A 9535-nucleotide genomic window follows, 5' to 3' on the forward strand; every position below is an offset into this window, starting at 1 on the left:
TACCCAGCAGGACCCCAGGAACACCTAGACAGTGTTGAATCAAAGACCTCCACTCCTGCTGTTCTCACCACAGGGCTGGAGGGCTTCATGTATATTCAGTCTTGGATGTCAAGTATAGACCAGGAGATACTAGTGGACACCTTTAATCCCAGGACTCAGGAAGCAGAGGGAGGTGGACTTCTGAGTTCAGGGGTATACAGAGCGAGTTCCAATGCAGCCAATGCAACACAGAGAAACCCTGTCTTAAAACAACAACAACAACAAGACTGACTCTCGGGCTGGAGAGATGGCTCAGAGGTTAAGAGCATTGCCTGTTCTTCCAAAGGTCCTGGGTTCAATTCCCAGCAACCACATGTTGGCTCGCATCACAACCATCTATAATGAGATCTGGTGCCCTCTTCTGGCATGCAGGCAGGCATGGAAGGAATGTTGTATACATAATAAATAAATATTTAAAAAAAAAAGACAGACTCTCATAGTCCCAAACGATAGACTAGGTGTATCCCAGGACATCAGAGGCATAGGCTGTGAGCTCCAAGCCAGCCAAGTCTACATAGTGAGGCCCTGTCTCAAAAAAAACAAAAAAAGTATAGCTGGGTGGTGGTGGTGTGTGTCTTTAATCCCAGCATTAGTAAGGCAGAGGCAGGCAGATCTCTGAGTTTGAGGCTAGACAGGTCTACAGAGCAAGTTCCAGGACATCTAGGGTTACACAGAGAAACCTTGTCTTGAAAAACTAATAATAATAATAAATAATTATATAAAAAAAGTAAAATTTCAGAGAGTGATAGAAGGGCAAAGGAAGCAAAATAGGAGACCCTTAGAAGTCTGAGCTAGTCTAAAGGGCCTATCCCAGTGGATTTAGGGCAAGCCTAGACATGAGCCCCTGGGGCCTTACAGCAGGGCCCATCCCATCTCACAGGGACATCACAGAGGAAAGCTCCAGAGCCCTGGCTCCCTTCATGGTCTCCAATGCTGGTTTTCAAAACACTTAGCACCTTTGGCCCAGCCTCCTCAGGAAGGCAGCTGAATGCACGGACCATTCTGGCTCTAGGAGGCGCACCCACACCTGGAGACCAAACACCTCCTCAAGGCTCACACCAACAGTCCTCCCAAACAATAGCACTGTGCACACCCTGGATCCCCGGCTTGCCCTCGAGCCCTGCCTCACCTCATTGCCTCTTTCAGGCAAATCTTGCATCATCTCCCGGTGGCAGGCGTCTAAAACTACAGGGAAAAGATTCTAGACAAACAGCTCTTGGACTCCAGAGGCCCACTCAGGAGAAAGCTGTCCCTGCAGGACCCAGGTTCTGCCACGGATGTGTGGGCTGAGCCCCAGGGCTGCTGCTCTGGGACTTGAGGCTTAGCACTGGGATGTCTCTACAGAAGGCTGCTACCTGCTTCTTGCTTGTGCAATGGGGCCCAGGGCCCAGACTGAGTGTGAAGTATGATTATGTGGCTTATGAAGGTAGCACAGTGGCTCTGGGTGAGGAGGCTATGTAGAGACCCCTGCCCCTGATAAACTCAGGATGCTTACCATCACTTCAAAAGGTCTTAATGCTAAATACGGGTTCTCACTAGGGTCCTAAGTCAGAGGCCTGGGACAATGCCATGGGTATGATAGACAGACTCATATATAAAGCAAAGGTCAGCTGGCCTAAGGAAGAACCATGAAGAGCCTCAGCCCTACACCCGGGGCAGGGAGGGGACAGAAAGAAAGGCCTGGTCCTTCCCACTCCAGATCAGAAGACTGACTTCACACGTTGTATGGGCCACTGGATGGAAATCAAGAGACCAGCAGGATAGAAAGGATAGAAATGTGGATGTACTCAAGAGGCTGAATGATCGTGAGCCCAAAGCCTGCGTAGGCTACATAAGATCCTCTCTCAAAAATAATTTTTTAAGCCGGGCGGTGGTGGCGCACGCCTTTAATCCCAGCACTCAGGAGGCAGAAGCAGTCAGATCTCTGTGAGTTCAAGGCCAGCCTGGTCTACAAAGGGAGTTCCAGGACAGGTTCCAAAGCTACACAGAAACCCTGTCTCGAAAAAACCAAAATAAATAAATAAATAATTTTTTTTTTATTAAAAAAGTGATGTTGCATCGTTTAATTGAGGGCAGAGGCAAATGGATAAATGTGAGTTTGAGGCTCTTCTGGTCTACATGGCAAGTTCCAGGACAGCCAGGGAATACAATAAGACCCTGTCTGAAAAAAGACAAACCAAAATAAGTTTAAAATAAAAAATAAATAAAACAAAAATAAAAGAGCCAGGCATGTTAGTGCACACTTTTAATCCCAGGAGGCAGAGACAGGTAGATCTCTGTGAATTCAGGACCAGCCTGGTCTACAGAGTGAGTTAAAAGACAGTCAGTGAGCTGGGCGGTGGTGGCGCACGCCTTTAATCCCAGCACTGGGGAGGCAGAGGCAGGCGGATCTCTGTGAGTTCGAGACCAGCTTGGTCTACAGAGCTAGTTCCAGGACAGGCTCCAAAGCCACAGAGAAACCCTGTCTCGAAAAACCAAAAAAAAAAAAAAAAAAAAAAAAAAGACAGTCAGTGCTACATTGTGATAAACAGTCTCAAAGAAAAGGAGTAAAGACTACCAAATGGGAGAAAATCTTTTTCTATCAATGGCATCCTCGGTAATAAGAATGTTACAAACTCCCCATATTAGCTTGGGCTACATTAGACCTGCCTCAAAACCAAAGAAGAAAGCCCCTCCCCAAACAACAGCAACAAAATGTGTTGAGGGACTATTTATTTATTTATTATTTATTTAGATTTTTCGAGGCAGGGTTTCTCTGTGTAACAGTACTGGCTGTCCTGGAACTCACTCTGTAAATCAGGCTGGCCTCGAACTCATGGAGCACAGCCAGCCTCTCCTCCCAAGAACTGGGATTAAAGGTATGTGCCACCACCACCTGGCAGGAATCATTTTTGAGATAGAGTCTAACTCTGTAGCCCAGGCTGGCCCAGAACTCATTATATAGCCCAGGGAAGTTATGAGCTGACAGAAATCCTCTTGCCCCACCCTCCCAAGTGTTGAGATGATAATCATGAATCACTTACCCACACACTGGGTTTTCTGGGATATTTGTTTATTTGTTTGTTTTGTTTTTCGAGACAAGGTTTCTCAGTATAGCCCTGACTGGCATAGAACTTGAGCTGTACACCAGGTTGGCTTCTTACTCAGAGATTTTCCTGCCTCTGCCTCCCAAGTGCTGGGATTAAAAACATGCATCACTCACACCTGGCTACATTTTCTGGGATATTTATAGCAGATTTACTTTATAATAGCCCAAACTTAGAAATAAGCCAAATATCTATTGATGGATAACTAAAACGTGGTATGTGTGAACAATAGCATACTGTTCATCTGTAAGAGGACCAGAGTACTGACAGATGTGCAGCGTGTAAAAACTGAGAGCTGTGTTGTGGTAGCTAGATTTGAGGCCTCAGTATAGAATTCCATTTTTGTTAGATTCACAGAAGATGAAAACAGCAATATTTTCCATCTGGGAGACAGAGATCCTGGGACTAGGGATAGTGGGTGCAGCCCAGAGGATGGCTTCAATGACAATGGATTGCGGAGTACTGTGGGACAAGCCTGTATGCTGCCCTTAGGAGTTCAAGGTCATTATTGGCGGCCAGGCTCAGATACGCGAGACATTCTTTCAAAAAAATAAATAAAGTATAATTTGTAAAATAGTACTTTATGTTGTTTTTTTTTCCACATTTTTATTTTATTTTATTTTGGTTTTTTGAGACAGGGTTTCTCCGTAGCTTTTGGTGCCTGTCCTGGAACTAGCTCTTGTAGACCAGGCTGGCCTCGAACTCACAGAGATCCTCCTGCCTCTGCCTCCCGAGTGCTGGGATTAAAGGCATGCGCCGCCACCACCCGGCTTATTTTAATTTTTATTCTATTTTATGTGTGTGGGTATTTTGTGTATGTGTCTGGTGCCCACAGAGGCCAGAGAAGTGTGTTGGTTTCTCCTGGAAGTGGAGTTACAGGAGGTTATGAACCACCGTGTGAGTGCTGAGAACCACACCCAGGTCCTCTGGAACAGTAGCCAGTGCTATAGTCAGTGCTTACAGCTGCTGAGCCCTATCTCCATCCCTTTCTCCATTGAAGAAGAAAAACGGCACAGACAAGGACGATGTCCACGTTGGGGAACTGAGAGTCACTAGAAATATTTTAGTGGTCTCCTTTCTGATTAAGTCCATGAGAGGCACGCGGAGGTTCTTTGTGGAGACCTTCCTCCCTGGAGCTGAGCAGGGGAGAGGTGAGGGGAGCAAGTGGGGACATCAGGCTTGGGTTCATCGAGACTAGGAGGCTGCAACCCATTCCCTTCCTTAGGAAGGGTCAATCTGGCCGTCTGGGTGTCTTTCTGTTAGGAAGGATGTGACCCAGAGATCTTTAGCCTCAGGGAAATCTAGTGCATGAACAGGAAGCACTGTGGCCAGAGCAGAGCCTGGTAGGGATCCTGGGCCCATTGTACTTCATGTTAGCACCCTGGACCCTTTGCTGACTGGAGCCCTGTTCCCAGAGGCCAGGGAAGGCTTGCAGCCGGCCCACCTCCCCTGCCCAGTGGTAATGGTCCTCTTGGCGCTCTGTGTTGTCTGGTCCAGCGACCTCTGCTAGTTCCTGGTTTTGAAGGGCACTTCCAGGTACACGTCCTATCTTTAGCTGTCCCATACTGGTGGGGACCAGCAGGTTGTGAACGGGAGTCTGGGAAACTTTCAGTGCCAGCGGCTCTGCCGTGGCCCCTTAGCCAGCACTTTCAGGAGCCTGTCTCCACGGAAACGTTGGCCGCCTGCCCCGCTGCTGCTGACACAGGTGTGAGCTGTTTACTTGGCAGGTGCTGGAAGAGCTTAGCCTTAGGATAGTGAGTCCCAGGGTGCCATCTGCTGGGAGATGGGCTCCCAGGATGTCCTGAACTCCCTTCCCCAGGGAAGGTTTTAGGCAGAGGAACTGGAGGCCAGAGGCAGGCACCTAGCGTCTCAGAGTCTGGGTTGCTCCTTTGCCCTAGACAAGCTATCATGACCATAGGGTCCACATCAGGTTCCCGGGTCCAGTCTAGCCAATAGTATATGTGTGTTCCTGTACCATGGGCCCCAGAACCCCCCTCCTGAGCATGCCGGGGTCTGTAGATCGCACCTCCTAGGGGAAGGAGAGGTTTTGGTCAGGGAATCACAAGATGTCTCAGAGCTCAGAGCTGCCTCTGAACCAACCTGCCTCACCAAGCCACCCATCAGGCCTCTCAGCTCTGGACATTGAGGCCTGTGCCTGACATCTGTTCACTGAAGTCCTCTCTCCGAGTCTAGGTATAGTCCTCTGTAAGTCTCAACCTCTGGAACATTTATTCTCTCTCACAGAGTACGCACCCAGGGTATGGCCACCAATTGTACCCTCAGGCCAGAACCTGTGACCTGCAGGAAGTGATGGAAGCTCAAGAAAACAACTGGGGCCTTTGCCTAAGTTGCTTTTCCAGGTTGGGCAAGAAATAGGACTGTTGGGAAGGAAATAGGACTTAGGGAGCAACGATTGCCCCAGATTTAACAGAGATCCTGCCCCAAGAGATGCTTTAGAGGGTGTCTAGGGGCTGGGCTGGAGCTCCAAGCTTGGGGAGGGGAGGCCTAGCTTCCTCAGTTAGGTGGAACTGAGCAGTACAGTGATCCTGGAACTGTGTTTGTTTCTGTTGTCCCTCCAGCACTAGCTGGACATTCTGACAAGTCAGTGTCCAGAGCTGCCCTAATGCCTACATTTTGTACAGGACTCTAAGATCAGCAATCAAAGCAGGAGACACCAGGAAAATTGATTTTTAGCCATGAGTCCCACAAACAACAGAGCCTCTTCTTTAGGTGTAGCTCGACTGCTGTCCAAAATCCGAAGTTTATGTTTTCTTTTGGTTTTGATTATTTTTTTATGTGCATTGGTGTTTTGCCTGCATATAAGTCTGCAAGGGAATCAGATCCACTGATTGAGCTTGAGTTACAGACAGTTGTGAGCTGCCATGTGGGTGCTGGGAATTGAACCTGGGTCCTCTGGAAGGGTAGCCAATGCTCTTAACTGCTGAGCCTTTTCTTTAGTACCTTTGTTTTGATTTTTTTAAGACAGGGACTCACCTGGTAGTTATGATGGCCTGAAACTGACTATGTAAACCAGGCTGAACTCGAATTCATAACAATTCTCCTGTCCAGGCCTCTTGAGTCCTAGGATTATAAGGATATACCACCATGCATAGCTCAAAATCCTAGTTTTAGCAGAAAGACTGGTTGTAGGGGAAGGATGCCTATGAAGTTTCTTCCTTTTTTGAGCAGCCAGTATTTTCCCTCCTGCCTGGAGACAGGTAACAGCCCCATCCTTTGTGCTGGAAACTGTGTCATCTAAACAGAGATACTAATGGCAGCCCCCAGCTTTCTGCCATGGGCCCCTGAAGTCTGAATGAAGCCCTCAGTGTCTTCTTTCCACAGACAACTCCGATGCTTCTGAATACTGTGGTCCTAAACTGGAGTGGCCAGAAGGCAGAGTCCACAGTAGCGACTTCCTCATCAGACAGAGAGAGACTCCACACAGAGGACCAAAGAATGGTTAGGAATGGAGCCCCAACAGCTCAACAGCTTCACAGAGCACCTGGATCCTGTTAGACCCAAAGCCCAGATGTCTGTTCTGAAACTATTTACCAAGTCTGTCAATTGCTTCTTTTCATTCAAGATGATTTAAGCTTGGATGCTTGTTGGCTTGACTTTCACGCTTTCAACCTGTACGTTTGGGCTCCTGTTCTTTCGGCTCATGGCTGCCTCCTGCATTAGAGAAGGTTAGGTTTAAATGAAGATGGCATTGGAGAGACCCTTTCTTAGGTTTCATGACACCTGAACCATGGCAGAGGCCTAGAGGTTCACACATACAGCTCAGGGTGATGCCCTCCACACACAGCTTCTCTCCAGGAAGGTACCTGCCACTGCTGGCCACACCAGGCCTTTGCTGAAGGTCTGAACAGTACACTCATGTCATGGGCAACAAGGAACCCTCTGTTTTCTCCCCAGGTTTCTGTATCGCTCAAGTGGAGGAGACACAGGCTTACTTGCCTTTATCCTTCACCCCAGACCCACAACTTCTATTTTACGTATTATCGGAGGAGGGCAAGCACATGCTACAGCAAGCATGTGGAAGTCAGAGGACACCTTTACAGAGTTTTTCTTTCCACCTTTACGTGGGTCCCAAGGATCAAAGTTGGGATGTCAGGTTTATGCGGCAAGCACTTCTACCTACTGAGTCACCTGGCCAGCACTTACTTTATTTTTGAGACAATGTCTCTCTATGAAGCCCAGGCTGGCCTCAAACTAGACTTAGCCTCCTGAGTGATGAAATTATCATCATGCCTGGCTTACTGGACACTTTTTTCTTTTTTTAAATTTTTTTCGAGATAGGGGTTTTCTGTGTGACAGCCCCGGATGTCCTGAAACTCACTTTGTAGACAAAGGCTGGCCTCAAACTCACAGAGGTATGTCTGCCTCTGGCTCCCAAGGGTTGGGATTAAAGGTGTGTGCCACCACCACCCAACATCACTGGGTACTTTTTGACGTCCCTTCCATTTCCGTCTAATTTTGGTGCCCTGTATACAGGATGTCTGGTTTGTGATCAGAAAGATCAGGGTTAGAAGCATGGTACAGCAAACGGGCACGGAACCAATCCCCCGTGAGATCGGGAGGGGGACCAACAGTACTTCAAGCATGCTGGCCAGTCTGCAAAGGCCACCCTCTCTGCTCCTTGGGGATAGATGTACTACTGGAGGTCAGGATTGGGAGCTGCCCAGGCCATGTCCAGGTTGCCACAACAGAGATGGGCACTCATAAGTATGTTTAGGGGGCAAAAGAGGTATGAGGGCCTCCTCAAGAGCCATGGCCCCGTTCTTTCTCCAAAGCCTGCCTTTGGAAGCCCATAGGAACTAATTAGCACTTTCTTCCTTGTTACCTACATTCTGAGTCCCTGGGCACCATCACGTGTCCCTCCTCTCTTTCCTTCCTCTTCTCAGTGCTCTGGGGTGTGGAGGCCACAGTCTCACTTACTGGAAGTGATGATGGAATAGCTGTGTGGTGGAAAAAACTTGGACAGTGCTCAGCAGGACAAGGACGGATGCCCCGAGGGCCTGAATCCGGGCTGTGACAAAGGGATTTTACTGGTCACTATTCTGCCCTTTCACCAGATCAGAAAATCTAGAAATGTCCCTTGCTGTTTCGAGCTTCTTCAAAGCCTGGCTGGAGCACGGCACCAGGGCACTGCCTTGCTCTGGGTCCCGGTCACATGCCTAGATTGTTTGAATAATTCAGATTTAAGAAGACCTACTTTCCTGTTAGGCCATTTCCTGCTAAAGAGCAGATGGGGGAGGGGCGTTTGAATTATACATCCACGCTCCCTAGGTTTTTAGAGAAACCTGGGCACCGAGCCAGTCCCTGGGCAGCGCTTCCACCCTGGAGCGGTGCTTAGCTCTGCAGCCACTGCTGATGGAGCTCTGGGCTGGTCACATCTGACTGGGTGTGGCTATGGACTTGCCAGCTGATTTTCTGAGATGTTTCCGGAGAAGGGAGTGTGCCTGGAAAATCAGGAGAGGCCTGGACTCTGGGCTGTAAGCAGGGATCCCTTAAATTTTTGACTAACTGTCGAGAGGGCTGGGCAGCAGTGTGGGAAACAAAAAAACACAAGGGACCTGGGCTGAAGTCCATGGATGAAATGGAGTCTTCGGATCCCCTGGGATACAAGAGGGAAGGCTAGCTTCTTATCTTTAGGGCAGGGCACTAGCTGTTAGCTGAAGCAAGCTGGAGAATGACCAAGGTCCAGGGACAGAGGTCTCTGCTGCCTGGGGAGTGCTCATATGGGGGGGGGGGGCGGTGAGGCCACGCGCAGCAGCCTGAAGCTTCAGCTGGGGATCTGAGAATCAGGGGCCAGCCCTCCCCCCTTTCTTCCTTCCTTCCCCTCAACTTTGCCCCTCACACCCTGTCCATAAACACATAAATGATGACTTCAGCCAGTGTTGTGCGGCAAGTTCCAGGGAAGGCTCTGCCCCACCCTGATCAGAGATCACATGGAAGTACAGAGGTTAAATCTCAAAGCCTGTGAAGGCTGAAACAGGAGGACCCCAGATTCTAGTCTAGCCTCGGCTGCAGAGCAAGATGTCCCTAAACAACAGTTCAACTATGTAAACCATGTTAGGGCTCAGCATCCTCATAAGGGACCTTGTTCATGGGCTGCCAATAAGTGGGAGCAGGGAGGAGGCAGCTTATGGAACGGGGAGCCCCAGAGGCTAGCCCCTGAAGGGCTCAGTCTGTTCCCTCCCTGCCCCCATCTTCACTTAGGAGACTTCAAAGTGGCTGAGGGGCTCACAGCAACTTGGAAGACTCTGCAGTGATAACTGGCCTTGTATACTTCGGGCTACTTGCTTCTGTCCATTTCCCTTCTATACCACTTCTTCCTTCCTCTCTCTCTTCCTCTTCTCGTTTCTACTTTAAGTCATTCACCCAGGCAGATCTTGAAGGGTGGGCAT

The sequence above is a fragment of the Microtus oregoni genome, unplaced genomic scaffold (genome assembly GCF_018167655.1).
Source record: "Microtus oregoni isolate MIOR12 unplaced genomic scaffold, Mior012 000109F_ref0000275, whole genome shotgun sequence".
NCBI classification, from domain to species: Eukaryota; Metazoa; Chordata; class Mammalia; order Rodentia; family Cricetidae; genus Microtus; species Microtus oregoni.